Source organism: Hemitrygon akajei, chromosome 9, assembly GCF_048418815.1.
Source record: "Hemitrygon akajei chromosome 9, sHemAka1.3, whole genome shotgun sequence".
NCBI lineage: Eukaryota > Metazoa > Chordata > Chondrichthyes > Myliobatiformes > Dasyatidae > Hemitrygon > Hemitrygon akajei.
The window spans coordinates 79,513,743-79,531,385 of NC_133132.1; the positions used below are offsets into that span (position 1 = coordinate 79,513,743).

A 17,643-nucleotide genomic window follows, 5' to 3' on the forward strand; every position below is an offset into this window, starting at 1 on the left:
AGGGATCGGAACAGGCAGAAACACTGCCGGGCCGAGGCAGGTTGGCCAGACGTGCCCGACAGGGGCAAGGGGTAGGAACGGGCATAGGTCCAGGTCAACCAACACAACAGCCATGACAACGGGAAATTCGGAAACGGCCGGCAGACAGCGCGACCGCACGAAACACAAAACCAAGCAGAGAAGCGGGACCAGCGCATGGGAAGAAAGGTGGGAGAGCGGACCAACCTGGCAGTACTGGTACGGGCAGAAAAGCATGCTGAAGAATAGGTCTGAGCCCGGGCGGGATAACAGAATGCAGAGACGAGTTCGGAGCCGGCGGGGAAACAGAACGAAACGACCACTCGCCTGCTCCCAGTCCCAAGGCCCCTTATAAACACCTGCAGCTCAATGAGTTACAGGTGTGTCTCCTTGAACCAGGAGGGTCCTAACTAGATCATGGGTGACGGGAGGGATAACTGCAGGACCCGGCGTCCGGAGCCCCCGGACCGGATCAAAACCCGGAACGTGGTTCCGGATCGGACCCTGACACCCAGAGTCTCCCAGGGAACAACATCTGCGTGAAGTGCATCCAGCTGCAGCTCCTGGAAGACTGTGTTAGGGATCTGGAGCAGCAGTTGGATGACTTTTGGCTTATACAGGAGAGTGAGAAGGTCATCAGTCAGAGTTACAGGGTGCTCGCTTCGGCAACACATATACTAAAATTGGAACGATACAGAGAAGATTAGCATGGCCCCTGCGCAAGGATGACACGCAAATTCATGAAGCGTTCCATATTTTTAAAAAAAAAAGAATTACAGGGAAGTAGTCACCCCTAAGTTGCAGGAGGTTTGGTAGCTGGGTGACTGTCAGGACAAGGCATGGGAAGGTGAATAGGGAGTTAGCATTGAGGCCAGAAAATTGATAACAGGAGGCAAGGAGATGGCAAATGAACTAAATGGGTGTTTTGCATCAGTCTTCACTGCGGAAGACACAAGCAGTGTACCGGGTGTTGAAGGGTGTGAGGGAAGAGAAGTGAGTGAAGTTACTATTACAGGAGAGAAGGTGCTCAAAAAGCTGAAAGACCTAAAGGTACGTAAGTCACCCAGACCAGATGAACTGCACCCTAGCGTTCGGAAGGTTGTAGTGGTAGAGATTGTGGAGGCACTCGGAATGATCTTTCAAAAATCATTGGACTCTGGCATGGCTTGGGGGGCTGGAAAGTTTCAAATGTCACTCCATCCTTTAAGAAAGGGGGGAAGCAGCAGAAAGAAAGTTATAGATCAGTTAGCCTGACCTCAGTGGTTGGAAACTATAATAATTGAATAATAATGACTGGAGTCATTATTAAGGATGAGGTTGACCCAGGACAAGATTGGTCAAAGTCAGTATGGTTTCCTTAAGAAAAAATCTTGTCTGACAAATCTGTTGGAATTTTTTGAGGAGATTATAAGTAGGACAGATAAAGGGAATGTAGTGGATGTTGTATATTTGGGCTTTCAGAAGGCCTTTGACAAAGTGCCACACATGAGGCTGCTTACCAGGTTGAGAGTATTACAGGAAAGTTACTGGCATGGTTAGACCATTGGCTGACTGGCTCAATGCAATTGGATGACTGGTTGGCATAAAAGAATCCTTTTCTGGCCGGCTACTAGTGACTAATGGTGTAATGCAAGGGTTGGTGTTGGGACAGCTTCTTTTTGTGCCGTACATCAATGATTTAGATGATGAAATAGATGGATTTGGTGCCTAGTTTGCAGATGATATGAAGATTGCTGAAGGGGCAGGTAGTGTTGAGGAAACAGAAAGGCTGCAGAAGGACTTAGATTAGGAGAATGGGCAAGAAAGTGGCAAATGAAACACTTTGTCGGAAAACGCATGGTCATGCACTTTAGTGGTAGAAATAAATGAGCAGACTATTTTCTAAATAGGGAGAAAATTCAGAAATCTGAGATGCAAAGGGACCTGGGAGTGCCTATGCAGAACTAAAGCAGGTTGAGTCAGTGGTGAGGAAGGCAAATGCAATATTAGCATTCATTTCAAGAGATCTAGAATATAAGAGGAGGGATGTGATGCTGAGGCTTTAGAAGGCACTGGTGAGACATCACCTTGACTATTGTGAACAGGTTTAGGCTCTTCATCTAAGAAAATATATGCTGGCATTAGTGAGGGTTCAGAGGATTCACAGGATGATTCTGGGAATGAAAGGGTTATCATATGAGGAACGTTTGATAGCTCTGGGCCTGTACTTGCTAGAATTTAGATGAATGGGAGGGGATCACATTGTGACATTTCAAATGTTGATAGATCAAGACAGAGTAGATGTGGAAAGGATGTTTCCCATGGTGGGGGAGTCTAGGACAAAAGGGCACAGTCCAAGGACAAAGGGGCATCCATTTAAAACAGAGATGCAGAGAAATTTCTTTAGCCAGAAGGTGGTGAATTTGGGGAATTTGTTACCACAGGCATCTGTGGAGGTTAGGTTTTTGGGTGAATTCAAGGCAAGGCTTGATAGGTTCTTGATTGGCCATGGCATCAAAGGTTATGGGAAGAAGGCTGGGGAGTGGGTCTGAGGAGAGGAAAAAAGGATCAGCAATGATTGAATGATGGAGCAGATTAGATGGGCCAAATGGCCTAATTCTGCTCCTATGTCTTATCGTCTTATGGTCTAAGATTCCATTCAGGTGCAAAAACAGGAGTTTCTAATTGTGGAAAAGGTAGGGATAAGTTTGTGATAGAATGGAAACAAGGTAACAGAATTGCTGGCAGTTAGAGAGAGAAAAGAAATTAAAAAACATACTGGAACTTTTCTCCTGGTGTCAAATATGTTGACCTTGGCAAACATGAACTCCATTTTATCAGACTTTCCCTCTCCACCCCTGGACTCCTCCGCATCTTGGACACACCACCTTTCTCAGTGTTCCAGTGTTGATGAAGGGCTGACTCTGTAACCCTTTCCTCAGGTGTTTTCTGATCTACTGAGTCTTTTGGCATTTGCTGTTATTGTTTTAGATGCTTCATCTTTCTATCAAGCTTCTGGCCAACATTTGAAAATTTAAAAAAGGAATGTAGGTTCTGGAAGTTAATTTAAATCAAGAAATGCAGCAGACAGTATGTCAGGCAATATGTAAGGAGAAACAAAGTTATTGCTTCAACAGAAGACCACCCATCTGTACCAGGTAGGTTTTGATGAAGTGTTTTCTACCAGAAACACCAACTCTGGTGCTCTCTCCATGGTTGCTACCTGACCTATTGAGCATTGACAGTATTTTGATTCAGATCAGCAATAACTGTGTCCCATGCTAAAATCTATCTTTATAAGATGTACAGTGCTGTTGTTATTTTAAAGTAGATCTCCACATTAGTTTCATTACAAACTAGACATAGTCTTTTAGAAAAGGATCACAGATCACAGACCCACAGAATGTATTATTCCTCAAAACCAACAGGCATATTGAGGGGAGCTCATTTTGTACTGCAATACTTGTGGCAGTCAGCAAATGGGCCACTGGTTCAGTATAACATCCAATCCTTCACACATACAGTTAGCGGCAGCAGAGATGCCATGAGGTAGACAGAACCAGATGGTTAGTGCACCAACTAAGCAACATAAGAAGCATTTGATAGATTAGACTGTATAATAGTTATTTTCTTGCAGTTTATCTTCCCTATGCTTTCTGCTATTTTAATATAATTACCTATGTACATGCAATTATTCAGTGTGTTTCCAGCTAGGGTCAGTTCTTCAGCCTCTTACTGGAAGCCTCTTGGACATCACCTTATTTGAATAGAAACATTGAAACATAGAAAATAGGTGCAGGAGTTGGCCATTCGGCCCTTCGAGTCTGCACCGCCATTCAGTATGATCATGGCTGATCATCCAACTCAGAACCCTGTACCTGCTTTCTCTCCATACCCCCTGATCCCTTTAGCCACAAGGGCCATATCTAACTCCCTCTTAAATATAGCCAATGAACTGGCCTCAACTGCTTCCTGTGGCACAGAATTCCACAGATTCACTAATCTCTGTGTGAAGAAGTTTCTCCTCATCTCGATCCTAAAAGGCTTCCACTTTATCCTTAAACTGTGACCCCTCATTCTGGACTTCCCCAACATCGGGAACAATTTTCCTGCATCTAGCCTGTCCAATCCCTTTAGAATTTTATACGTTTCAATAAGATCCCCCCACAATCTTCTAAATTCTAGCGAGTATAAGCCCAGTCGATCCAGTCTTTCTTCATATGAAAGTCCTGCCATCCCAGGAATCAATCTGGTGAACCTTCTTTGTACTCCCTCTATGGCAAGAATGTCTTTCCTCAGATTAGGGGACCAAAACTGCACACAATACTCCAGGTGTGGTCTCACCAAGGCCTTGTACAACTGCAGTGAACCTCCCTGCTCCTGTACGCGAATCCTCGTGCTATGAATGCCAACATACCATTTGCCTTTTTCACCGCCTGCTGTACCTGCATGCCCACCTTCAATGACTGGTGTACAATGACACCCAGGTCTCGTTGCACCTCCCCTTTTCCTAATCGGCCACCATTCAGATAATAATCTGTTTTCCTGTTCTTGCCACCAAAGTGGATAACCTCACATTTATCCACATTAAATTGCATCTGCCATGAATTTGCCACTCACCTAACCTATCCAAGTCACCCTGCATCCTCTTAGCATTCTCCTCACAGCTAACACCACCGCCCAGCTTCATGTCATCCGCAAACTTGGAGATGCTGCATTTAATTCCCTCATCTAAATCATTAATATATATTGTAAACAACTGGGGTCCCAGCACTGAGCCTTGCGGTACCCGACTAGTCACTGCCTGCCATTCTGAAAAGGTCCCGTTTACTCCCACTCTTTGCTTCCTGTATGCCAACTAATTCTCTATCCACATCAATACCATACCCCCAATACCGTGTGCTTTAAGTTTGCACACTAATCTCCTGAATAGGGATTATCTGATTGGTTAACTCTTAACTACAATATTTGAATGAAATGTCTTTTATCTGTGTGAATTCGATGGAATTAGCAAATTGGTATCTCTCATTTTCTTGGATCTCTTTTCCTACCGTCGCCTTCTTTCTTGCTGCTGTCCTTTCCTAGTTCCTTTGTTTTCTCAGTGCTAAATAAACAATCATGAGCAATACATTTGATGCCTCATTCTTGATTTCTGAAGATCCTCGGATCAAAAACGTCAGAACCCAACACACATTCTCTCTCTCTCACTCACTCACTACATTCAAAGCAGACATTCTCCACACACAGACATACGCACACACCATACACACATGGTGGTTTTCACATATGGACAACACCTATAAGAAAAACCAATGGATTGACATTACCATATTTTTGGCAGCAAAATACCAAACTGAATAAATCCAGAATTGCAACAGAGTTATAAGTTTAATTAATCAGCAACAATGACAAATGTATACAAATAAAATGAGTTCATGGAAATGTTGGGCTCAACTCAAACATCTGAAGCAACAGAGACAGTATAACAAAGACCCTGGAGTCACAGAGCACGAGGCAATGAGTCTGCACTGGCCATTGTGCATTCATTTACACTATTACTATACTAAATTGAAGTAAAGTATGCTGATGATCATTTGGAAAAGGCATAAGTACACAAACAACATTATTAATTGTGTGATTATGTGCCACAATCAATTACCAAGTTAGCTTCTGTTTAATATAGGGACATAAGAATAAGATTAAGGTATTTAGGCCCTTGAAACTACAACATCACTCATTGGACTCTTGGCTTATTTGACATCATTATACATGTTTGTTTTCTCACTGTTTTGTTAAAATAAATCTGTCACTCTCAGGTTTGAAATAAACAATTGACCAAACATCAACACACACAAAATGCTGGTGGGACACAGCAGGCCAGGCAGCATCTATAGGGAGAAGCACTGTCGACGTTTCGGGCCGAGACCCTTCGTCAGGACTAACCAAAAGGAAAGATAGTAAGAGATTTGAAAAACCTTTGAAAATCTCTTACTATCTTTCCTTTCAGTTTGTCCTGACGAAGGGTCTCGCCCAAAACGTCGACAGCGCTTCTCCCCTATAGGTGCTGCCTGGCCTGCTGATTTTCCACCAGCATTTTGTGTGTGTTGTTGTTTTAATTTCCAGCATCTGCAGATTTCCTCGTGTTTGCGACCAAACATCAAGTCTCATTTTCAATAGAGAGATTCAATCTTTCAATCTACATGTGGCAAGGTTTCCTAACTTGCATCCTGAACAGGGTGATTCCAGTTTTCAAATATCCTTGCTTCTGGAACACCACAATCACAGAAAACAGTTCATTTGCTTCAAACCTATCATTTCCCCTTCCTGTATGGAAGTCTTCAGTGCACATTGGTGCATCAGCATAGATTTTTATGCTCTTGTCTCAGGAGAGAAGCTTAAACCCTTCAACTTCTCCGTTTCAGAGGGAAAATTATCGCTGTTTGACAGCTAGAATTCAATACATTATTTTCAACCCAAAGTAAAATAGTGTACAAGTTATGTTATTTGAAAAGGGCTTGATAATCAGTGAGAATTAAAAGTCAGGTTTTGTGCAGAAACAGCATTACTGAGGTGCTGACTATAGATCACAATAGATATCCACTTCTTTTGCACATTTTTTTGTTATAGAATTTACATTATGAGGCATTAACCATTGATTATATTTTCTGCAAAGTCAACCACTAAATGACAAAACGAATTCTAGGCTGCAAATTGCAATTGGTTGATTTATAATCGCTTGAAAAAGCTGAGGAATAAATTTACTGTGCAAAATTGCCATAGTGCAGCACATTTCAGGTTGGTGCAAGGTTTCATCCTGACTTAGCATCATGAAAGGTCTTCATCAATGGAGCACAGCCAAAAGGCATATAATTTAAGAAACTAACAATCATATTCACCACATCCAGAATCATCTGATGTACTGAACATAGAAGGAAGTAGTTAAAAAGCCAGACAGTATCATTCATTTGCCCGCAATGTGCAAAGCCAGTGGAAGTCCGGACCTGTTGAAACCATGGCAAACTGTAAATAAGGCCCTGTGCATATCTACTTTTACCATAGCATGAGGTGAGACAAATTTTTATCACGCGGCAAGTTGTTTGATCAAGAATACATTGCCTGACTGGGTGGAGGAAGCAGAATATTTTATGCAAAAAGGAAAAATCTGAAAGTAAAAGTACAAAAAAGTGTAACTTTCACAACTCTTTCTTTTTGTACTGCAGGAGGAAATAACATTGAAGTGGCAGTCCATGTATTAGATATCACTGCTAATCCAGAAAATATATTGCCAAAGAATAGTATTTATTTAGAGATACAGTTTGGAACAGGCCTTTCCAGCACAACAAGCTGCACTGCCCAGCAACCCACCTCTTTAACACTGGACCAATCGCAGGATAATTTACAATGACCAATTAACCCACTAACCGGAAGGTCTTTGGACTGTGGGAGAAAACTGGGACCCCCAGAGGGAACCCATATGGTTCACTGGGAGAATGTACAGACTCCTTACAGACAGTGCTGGAATTGAACTCCAAACGGCTTCACTACAATAGTGTCACGCTAACTCCTATGCTACCATGATGCCTACCACCTCAGATGGTGCATATAATTTACGCATGAACCCGAGATTCTCATTGTCAGTTTTAGACCATAAGACTCTAAGGTACAGGAGCAGAAATAGGCCATTTGGCCCATCGAGTTTGCTCTGCCATTCAATCATGGGCAGATCCAATTCTTCCAGTCATCCCCACTCCCCTGTCTTCATGCCATACCCTTTGATGCTCTGGCTAATCAAGAACCTATCTATCTCTGCCTTAAATACACCCAATGACTTGGCCTCCACAGCTGCTCATGGCAACAAATTCCACAGATTTACTAACCACCCTTTGACTAAAGTAAATTCTCTGCATCTCTGTTCTAAATGGACGTCCTTCAATCCTGAAGTCGTGCTCTCTTGTCCTAGAACCACCTATCCTTTCTAAAATAAAGAGAACAAAACTACACACAATACTCCAAGTGTGGTCCTCCGAGTGTGTTATAGAGCCTCAACATCACATCCTTGCTCTTCTATTCTATACCTCCAGAAATGAATGGCAACATTGCAGTTGCCTTCTTTGCATCTCTGCATTTTGAATTCTCTCCCCATTAAATAATAGTCTGCCCTTTTATTTCTTTCACCAAAGTGCATGACCATACACTATCCAACACTGTATTTTATTTGCCACTTCTTTGCCCATTCCCCTAAACTATCTAAATCTCTCTGCAGGCTCTCTGTTTCCTCAACACTACCCACTCCTCCTCTTTGTATCATTGGCAAATTTTGCCACAAATCCATTAATACCATAGTCCAAATCATTGACATACATCGTAAAAAGCAGCAGTCCCAACAACGACCCCTGTGGAACTCCACTGGTAACTGGCAGCCAGCCAGAATAGGATTACTTTATTCCCACTCTTCGTTTTCTGCCAACCAGCCAATGCTCCATCCAAGCTAGTAACTTCCCTGTAATTCCATGGGCTCTTACCTTGCTAAGCAGCCTCATGTACAGCACCTTCTGAAAATCCAAGTACACCATGTCTACTGCATCTTCTTTGTCTACCCTGCTTGTAATTTCCTCAAAGAATTGCAGTAGATTTGTCAGGCAGGATTTTCCTTTCAGGAAACCATGCTGGTTTTGGCTAATCCTGTCATGTGCCTCCAGGTACTCCATAATCTCATCGCTATCAATTCCAACAACTTCCCAACCACTGATATCAGGCTAACAGGTCTCTAGTTTCCTTTCTGCTGCCTCCCACCCTTCTTAAATAGCGGAGTAACCAGTCATCCGGTACAATGCCAGAATTTATTGATTATTGAAAAATCATTGTTAGTGCCTCCGCAATCTCTCCAGCTACTTCCTTCAGAACCCGACGGTGCATTCCATCAGGTCCTGGAGATTCATCCACCCTCAGACTATTAAACTTTCCGTGCACCTTCTCAGTCATAATTTTCACTGCACAAACTTCACTTTCCTGACTCTTGAATGTCTGGTATACAGCAGTCGTCTTCCATTGTGAACACTGATGCAAAATACACATTTAGTTCCTCTGCCACCTCTATAGCTCTCATTACAGTATCTCCAGTGACATTTTGTATTGGTCCTATATCTATCCTCGACTCTCTTTTACCCTTTATATACTTAAAAAAGCTTTAATATCTTCTTTGATAATAGTCTCCAGCTTCCTTTCATAATACATCTTTTCTTTCCTAATGACCTTCTTAGTTCCTTCTGCAAGTTTTTAAAAGCTTCCCAATCTTCTATCTTTCCACTAGCTCTGGCTTCCTTGTATGCCCTCTCTTTTGCTTTTACTTTGGCTCTGAGTTCATTTGTCAGCCACGGTAGTGCCCTTCTTCCCTTTGAAAATTTCTTCTTATTTGGAATATATCTGTCTTGCTCTTCCCTCATTTTTTTGCAGAAACTCCAGCCACTGCTGCTCTGCTGTCCTTCCTGCAAATGTCCCTTTCTAGTCAACTTCGGCCAGTTCCCCTCTCATGCTATTGTAATTTCCTTTATTCCACTGAAATACCGACACATTGGATTTTATTTTCTCCCTCTCAAATTTCAATGTGAATGATCATATTTTCAGAAAAAAACATAGCACCATAGCAAAAACGGAGCATCTATTGATGAAGATTTTATGGGTAATTTTCTTTAGTGACTTTAAGTTGTTGCAGAGCTTAATGCACTCATCACCGACTTTTCATAATGGTTACAACATCTCTGGGAAAAACACATTGTAGCTGGATCATAGCCAGTTAGTTTTATTAAAACACTTGATCAATTCTAGAGAAAATCATTTCAAAAATAATAATTGTAATATGCAGTTTTTAAATTCAGGCAGATTGCAGAAGTATTGCTATTCCAGTTTGATCCAGTTTCGAGCATTGAAGAATCCAAACTCAAAATGCACAAGGCATTTAAAATTGCCCAAGTAAAGACAAGTGGTTCAGATCTTTGTTCCAACACCTATAAAATGCATTGTAGTGTGAATAAATAAATACTGAGCTGAAGGTGGAATTGGACTCGTACCAGCAAATGTTGGCTCATATCTTGCAGATTCACTTGACTCATCTCCAGTAATGTTTCTCTATTGAGTTTTGATGTTTAAAAGATACCCTGCATTTTTCAATCCTTGACAATAAACAATGATTCCTGTATCACACGTTTCTACATCTAACAATGGACTTCAGCATATTAGTTGAGTTGATAGCTTTTCAATTGAGAGAGTTTCCACAATTAGATTAACATCAACCCTTAAATCATAGCTTGTTTGATCCTCTAGACCAGACCTATCTTCAATGGAAATCTTGGCTGCCTTTTTGAAATTGGCAAATGTGCCTCTTTGTCTCCATGGGATCAACGTTTGCAGGGGGAAGATATCAGTTTCCTCATCAATGGACAAGGAAAGAGCCTGTATTCAAGTCTCAATTGCATACCAGGGAGCCAGAATAAACTATTTGCCCCCCAAGCCTCCTCTGTCACTCAGAAAGATTGCAGCTGATCTAACTTGGTCTCACCTCAATTTACCCTGCATAGCCCCATATTCTCCAATGGTAAGTGCTTTAGATTGTAAGTAGCAGGAGTAAGCCAGTCAAATCTTGAATGTGCTCCACCTCTCAATACAATCATGGTTAATCCAATCTTAACCTCAAACCCACCTTTCAACTTTTTCCCCATATCCTCTTACATTTGAAATGTCTTCCAGTTTCTCTTTTGAACATATTCAATAACTCTGTTTCTATGTTTCTCTACGGTAGAGAATTCCAAAGAGTCATGACTTTCTAAGAGAAATTCTTCCTGAACTCTGTGTCAATGGAGTGACCCCTTATTCTTAAACTTACCGTCATTCTGGAAAACCGTACTTTAGCAAATTTCATCTCAGCACACAGCTTGTCCAGGTCCTTGTCAAAACTGAATGTATTTCTATAAGTTCACTACTCATTCTTCTATATGCAAATGACTATTGACCCAACCTGGTGAACTTCTCTTCATAAGTCAACCACTTCATACCGGGAATCAATAGAGTGAATCTTCTCTGCAATGCATCCATTCAAATCCACTTTCCTTAAATATGAAAATATGGAGAACAAAATCAGAAAGATATGGAGGGCATAAATATGGAAAACATACAGTAATTGTGGAGTCCACTAAGTGTGGTCTCACTAGTGTCCTATAAAGTTGCATAAAAACTCCCTTATCTTTATATTCCATAGCCTTTGCAGAGTGATATTGGGGTCCACATTCATCGATCCCTAAAACTGGCTGCACAGTTTGACAGGATAGTTAAGAGGACATATGGCATGCTTGCCTTTATTTGTTGGAATTAAGTTCAAAAGTCAGGAAGTTACATTGGAGCTTTATGAAACTCGAGTTAGGCCGTATCTGGAGTATTGCATATCATTTTGGTTGTCCCATTATAGAAAGGATGGTGAGGTTTTGGAGAGGATGTAGAAGAGGTTTACCAGGATGTTGCCTGGATTAAAGGATATAATGAGAGACTGGACAAACTTGAGTTACTTCCATTAGAACAGCCAAGGCCAAGGGGAGATCTGATACAGGTTTATAAAGTTATGAGAGGCATAGATAGAGTAGACAGACAATATCTTTTACCCAAGGTTGAAATGTTTAATACCATAGGGAATGCATTTAAGGTGAGAGGTGGTAATTTGAAAGGAGATGTGAGAGGGAAGTTTTTTTTTAACACAAAGAAGGCACTGCTAGTGGGGGGTGGGTGGTAGTGGCAGGAAGATTAGGGACTTTTAAGAGATGTTTAGGTAGGCATGCGAATGTGAGGAAAATAGAAGGATAAGGACATTGTGAAGGCAGAAAAGATTAGTTAGTCATTTGATTACTAATTTAATTGGTTTTAAAGGGCCAATTCTTGTGCTATACTGTTCTATATTTTATGTTCCAATATTATTTTTCATTCTCACTGCAGTGAATAATGTCACAGTTTTTCATATGATAGTTACTTGCCCACTGACTTCACCTATTTACATGGCTTTTTTTTTACTCGAGGTTCTCCTGACAAACTGCTAACTCACCTATCTTTGTATCATTAGAAATTTTGGCTGCAGTAAACTCAGTCCTTCCATCAAATTCACCAACAGAGATTATGAATTGCCAAGGTCCCTGCATTGACATTTGTGGCATTCCGCTATTTACCGATTGCTAATAGCATTCACCGAAGTTGCAAGGACAACATCCAAATACGTATTTATACCGTGACTATGGATTCAGAAATTGACATAAATATATAGTGAGCTGTGCATGTCTGACATTGAGACTGGTCTATTGAAACCTTGGTTCTGCATATACCAGCCTCATTCCAATAATGAATGCTGATTTAAAGATTCAACTTCTTGTCTTATTTAAGCATTTATTCACAATTTCTTGATTTCCTTTCTCCTTATTAAATTACTCAGTATTTTTTTCTCATCCTTTTGTCTCAATGTAACATAATATATCAAACTAAATGCTACATAAACCTAAACAATATTGTACTGAAACTGAGGATAGAAATCACGTAAGAGAAGCTCAGAAGAGCTATTTTATTTCAAACTATCTATTTCTAATGGATACCACCTTATAATATTAATCCAAGATAGAGTTCTCAATAATGGTAATTCCAAATGGTAATCTATGTCCCTCAATTCAATGCAATGCACTGAATATTAAGCATTGTTTCTAAAAAATCTGAATTAATTTCATTTCATTTCTTGTTCTCATTTCTGACATGTCAAACCAGCAACATCTCTTCTATACTGGCAAGTGTGCAAATATGCTTTAAAATTTTGTCAGGCAGCATCACTGACAGCAGTGTATTCCTTCCTGTTGAGATTAACACATTCCGTGTATATTTTAAACAGATGAGAAACTCATTGTCACCACCCATCCTAACAGCTTTTAATGCACCTGAACCCGCAGACACCATTGCCGTCTTTCAGAGAGTGAAACCACAGAAAGCATGTGACAGAGCTGCCGTGTTTTCAGATCTTCCATTATTAAGCTAGCGAGGATATTTGCAGTTATACTTAACCTATTTTCAATCTGAGGGTATCATAAAATTTAAGAAGACCACTATCACACTGGTACCCAAGAAAAATGAAGTAATGCTCCTTAAAAACCATTGCCCAGTAGCTCTGACAGAGACAAAAGAGAGAAAGTTTGAGGAAGATTAGGAGTGAGAGAGAAGAGTACCAGGTCTTCCACAAAGGCGGTAACCCACATTTACTCTAATGGTTAATATATTTTTCCTAATTTTGTCAATTAGAATTTGACTATGTAGAATTAAGAAACCACAGAATATTGGTTTTTATTGCAATACTGTCAACTACCAGATGCAGAATATGTTTTATTGGATACGTTGACTGTAATTTATCTATGGTTCATGACACACTGCAAGGCTGAAGGCAACAGTTGAGAAGCAGAGTGTTAGAGATATTACTCGGTTAGGATAACAAGACTTCTTAATTCCGCCTGATATATGTTCTGAAAGCAGATTGCATCTGTGAAATATTGAATTACTACCACATAGATCAGAATGGGACCAACAAGAGAAGATGAAATCCAGAGATATGAAATGCTGTTGCAAATAATTGTTAGCTAATTAATACATTGCAGTGAGAAAGTTATCAGAGTTCTGGAGGCGATGGTGAACTTCAGCTGCCATCCTCTTCTCAGATCAATAGGTACTGCCCACTGCTGGTGGTTTAAAAGTGAGACAGAGTCCAAATTTTCACTATCCTGGAACAAATGTTCAGTTGGATTGTGCTCTATATCATATCCTGACAGGAGAAAGGAATGTCCTATCCCTGACAGGGGATTTCTTTTTAAATCCATCAGAAACCAAATCAAGTTGTTCAGTAATGTGACTGTAGATACAGACAACAGGAAGACGATGAGGTCACTGAGAGCAAACAGACGCAACAGGGATAATTTTTTTAATAAGTATATAAATGGGGGAGGAAAAGATAATGGAAGAGACATGAGCAAGATTCATAGAGAGGCAATTCTTATGGCTTACAGCTCCAAGAAGCAAATAATGAGAGGATTGTTACCGTGGCTTTCTTTGGCTTTACCAAAGCTTTGATGATTGTGAATGGGGGAGAGATGCAGCAGAGATAGCCTCTCAAAGTCCAGCCCTACATCTCCGTTGTGAGAGGTGGAAATGGGCAAGGCCAGCCAACGGAGCTCTGGTGAAGCTGTGTGGGCCAATCCCCTGCAACGGATTGCAGAGGCAATGATGAACTCCAACCACATCATCAGCCTCCCGAGGACGATGGAGACGGGAGGTCATCGATGGCTTATGTTACTTTGGGAGCTAAGGGCCTAAGTAAGAAAGTAAGCAGCGGAGATGGACCGAAGCAGTGCGGACATCGTGGTTTTTTATGGTTTCCCACAGAGCAATAATTGAATTAGTCATTCCAGGAAAGGAATGGAGTTGTAGGTCCTCAGAGAACAGCTACAATGAAAATGATGATTTGTTACTGGATCCCGAACTACCCTAAAACAGCACCTTTGGAAATAGGTCATCTTATATTGGAGTGTATGGTGTACTTAATAGTGTAATACCTATGTCTTCAGCTTACTACAATCACATTAAGGAGATCAAGCAGGCCAGAATAAGAAAAGACAATGCTGGAACAGTATTGAATCCAACAATGATGCATTAAGATTTCTGCATTTTGTAGACTCAAACAGGATAAGCATCAGCTCTTCATGATGGGAAATGAGGAAGAGCCCTTATAGCCAGCAGAGGAACGAAGCAGTCCCATATGAATACAAGTAATAGTTTCTCTAACTAGATTTATGAGATATAAATCTGGGACACCAACATCTTAAGATAGAAATCAGACACCACCTTGGGAGTATTATTTTGGGTTAACAGTTAAAACCACATTATTCATTACAACAGCATAATTTTTTTTGTCACTGGTACAAATCCAAAGTTTACAATATTTGTACTAGGAAAGTATTGTTGTCTGATCACAATCTAAACTCATACATCTTGCTAATTCCAAGATGACAGTCCAACTCTTTTGGATGGCATTCTTACTGAAAATGAAGATATTCAGAAAGATCTATCTGGACACTCTAGAATGTAGTGTTCTGTTCATTAATTATCGTATAAACAGTTTCGTTTGGCCTATGGTTGAAACCATGAACATGGAATGTCATTAGAAATAAAGATGGTATTCACAAGGAGCATTTTACTGTTCAAATACTGCTCAATACAAACACACACAAAAATCAAAAAAAAAATTAATTAGATCTACTGTGCTGATTCTAACCCATGTGATACACAATTTTCATACAATCAATGAATGAAACTGACAGCCCTAAGTTCCATTGGACTACTTATTTGATCCAACCTACCAATTTCCTTCACTGCGCTGGCCATAACAACAGGGAATGGTGGCCAAGGCTGATATAAAAGAGACATTTAAAAGGCTCTTAGACAGACAAATCGATGTAAGAAAATTGGAGCAATATGAGCTGTGTAAGGGGAAGGGTTAGCTTGATCATTGAGTAGGTAAAAGGTCAGCACAAAATTGTGGGTCAAAGATCTGTTCTGTGCTCTACTGTTCTATGTTCGTGTGTAACAATATGCTTTCATCCATTAATTTGAAGGTTAAACCTGTCTTTCAAGGCTCCTAAACAGGAGAAATCATCCTTCCTGCATGCAGCCTTCTAAGTTCTTTAGGGATTTGGTTGGTTTCAATGAAATTATCTCCTGTTCTGTAAGAGAATGCAAGCTTATTCTGCTTGATCTTTCTCCATAGAGCAATGTCGGTATAGGGAAATGTTGCACAACTCCCCCCTAGGTAACTTTACCTTTTGTAAGTTAGAAGACAAAATTGCACTCAATGCTCTAGGTACAGTCTCACCATATCCTAACGAACTTGTCTGTGATATCTGTACACGCAAAATGCTGGAGGAACTCAGCAGGCCAGGCAGTATCTATGGAGATGAATAAACAGTCGACGTTTTAGGCCGAGTCCCTTCAGCAGGACTGGAAAGGAAGAGGGAGAAAGCAAGGATAAGAATGTGGGGACGTGAAGAACAGCAACCTAGAAGGTGATAGGTGAAGTCAGGTCATGGGAGAGGGGTATATGAAGCAAGAAACTAGGAGGTGAAAAAGTAGAAAAGGTAAGGGCTGGAGAAGAAGGAATCTGATAGGAAAGAAAAGAAGGCCATGGGAGAAAGGGGCGGAGGAGAGGCACTAGGGGGAGATGATAGACAGGTGAAGAGAAGAGAAGTAAGAGGAGGACCAGAGTGAGGAATTGAAGAAGACAGAAAAGGGAGGGGAAAAATACTGGAAGTTAGATGTACACGCCATCAGGTTGGAGGCTATACAGATGGAATATGAGGTGTTGCTCCTCCAACATGAGAATAGCTTCATTATGGCAGCAGAAGAGACATGGATCTAAATATTGGAATGGGAATGTAGAGTGGTATTGAAGGGGTTGGCCACCAGGAAATACACCATACCTCTTCAATAATGATATTTTAATACCTGAACTGAGAACTTCTCATAATAAAGGCTAACATATCATTATTTCTTTCTGTTCACTATTTCTCAGAATCTCAGAGTAGTAAATGGTGACATATAGTACCTAATTTGATCATAAATCTACTTTGAACCTGCTATATCTATATGTTGGTATTCAGGGACTTTGGTACCCAATTTATCATCCATTGACAAAAAGTATTCTGCTCTTCTATTTTTTTTCACTGAAGTGAATGCATTTGCTTTGATTGTATATTATATGCATCTAATACAGTCAGTGTGCCTCTATCTCTTTCAATTTCTTTTCTTCCTTCTCCCAATTCGCTCACTTTGTATCATAAGCAAATCTGGCAATGTCACGTTTGGTTCTATTACCAAATGATTGTCAGAGGCTGCGAGTAGCTGGGTCCCAACCATTAACCCTGATGAAAACGACACTCCCTCATAATAGGAAAATTTACGAAAGGTCCCGAAGGGACAGGCAGTAAGAGAACAAAAATAAAATAATGAAAGCCAAACTGAAAGGAGGCTATAGAAGAAAAATAGAGAACTTCCTGATGCATAATGAGAAGAAATGGCCTCCATATGCATCAAATAACACATCATGTGTAGGCATAATCGTTGGGGGAAAATGTACAACCCTAATGTGGGAGCATGTAGAGAGAATGGATGAGCCAGAATAAATAGAGCAACATAATAAAAATAAAGCAATAGATGAAAAAGAGTTAAAGATTCCACCAGGTCTTACAGTCATATATGAACACCAAGTAACAGGATCTGGAAACTGTCAGTGAAATGAAATTCACACTGAATTGAATTTGAATTGACTTTATTTCTAACATCCTTCACATACCCGAGGAGTAAAAATCTTTACGTTACATCTCCATCTAAATGTGCAATGTGCAATCATAGTAATTTATAATAATAGAACAGTCAATGTAACATAGAAATACATTCAAATCAGTGTGAGTTAATCAGTCTGATGGCCTGGTGGAAGAAGCTGTCCTGGAGCCTGTTGGCCCTGGCTTTTATGCTGCGGTACCATTCCCCAGACTGGAGCAGCTGGAACAGATTGTGATTGGGGTGACCCAGGCC

The 17,643-nt window shown here is 40.6% G+C and overlaps 1 non-coding gene across 1 annotated transcript; it reads left to right on the forward strand.

Moving 5' to 3' along the window:
• The first annotated feature begins 671 nt into the window (after positions 1–671).
• Positions 672–778, forward strand: LOC140733831 (U6 spliceosomal RNA). Its single transcript, XR_012100386.1, has one exon. It is a non-coding gene; the product is annotated as a U6 spliceosomal RNA (small nuclear RNA).
• Positions 779–17,643: the final 16,865 nt, after the last annotated feature.